The sequence below is a fragment of the Anneissia japonica genome, unplaced genomic scaffold, assembly GCF_011630105.1.
Source record: "Anneissia japonica isolate Jap-2015-1 unplaced genomic scaffold, ASM1163010v1 scaffold287740_len772037_cov194, whole genome shotgun sequence".
NCBI classification, from domain to species: Eukaryota; Metazoa; Echinodermata; class Crinoidea; order Comatulida; family Comatulidae; genus Anneissia; species Anneissia japonica.
In genome coordinates, this window is record NW_022736571.1 from 557,468 (window position 1) to 558,559 (window position 1,092).

Genomic DNA, 1,092 nt, shown 5'->3' on the forward strand with positions numbered 1-1,092 from the left:
AGACAGCAGATATACTGCTTCCCCCCCCCCCTCCATGGCAAAAGGGCATAACTGATATTTTTGGCAAAAATTAGTTATATAGCCTAGTGGGGTCAGTACATCATGTTACACATGTTGACACAAAAAAAATTGTAAAAAAGTGTCCCCCGGGCTAGATAGGGGCATGGCAAAAGGGCATAACTACACAATTTTCATTAAATTCCCAGGGCAAAAGGGCATAACTGCAAAGATAGGCTGTGATACGCTGAAGCGTGACGTTCTTTCAACAGCCAACCAATCAGAAGAGAGCTTTCTCCCTGGTTACAATAAAGGTTGCATGTTAAGTTGTATTATTTTTATTATTCGTACTGTTTGTGTACTCACAATTTGTAAATAGAAATTGGTTAAATAGTATGATTCTTGACAGTAGCATATGTCTAGTTAATGTTAGGCAAACATGATAAGCCTAGTTAATTTATGCTATATAATCTTGCCTTACTTTGAATGGCAACAGTTTAATACTATGGAAATAAACTATAGGAAAATAGTACCTGTTTAATAGAAATAATTAACCACGACAGAATAACAATTCACATTTTAACTAAAAATAAGAGTGACAATGAGGGACAACTAAAACGATTATTTAGCAAATAACTATGGCAAAGAGGCACGACTACAACATTTATTTATAGCAAATGGCATGACAAAAAGGTATAAATGCACAGTTTACTCGAATCAACTGTGTTCACTAAGCAAACAACAACTTATTTTTCCATGTAAATCTATATAATATATAATACATTTTCTAAATATTTTATTAGAATATAAAAAAACAATAATATTCGTAATCATTTCATTATTACTTGAATTTGGATCATAGAGAAGAATTACTATTAATAATAATAATAATAATAATAATAGGCCTAATTTATATTGTAATTACATGACTTAAAATATAAATGTATTATTTTACTTTGTGAATAAAATTTAAAAAATAATTGTAATTCTTGTTTAACGTACACATAGAAACAGTCACACGCGCATTCTAACTAAACAGCAGTTCTATTTCATATACGCATACGCATGCATCCTTCACGCAGTGATGTAACGCCT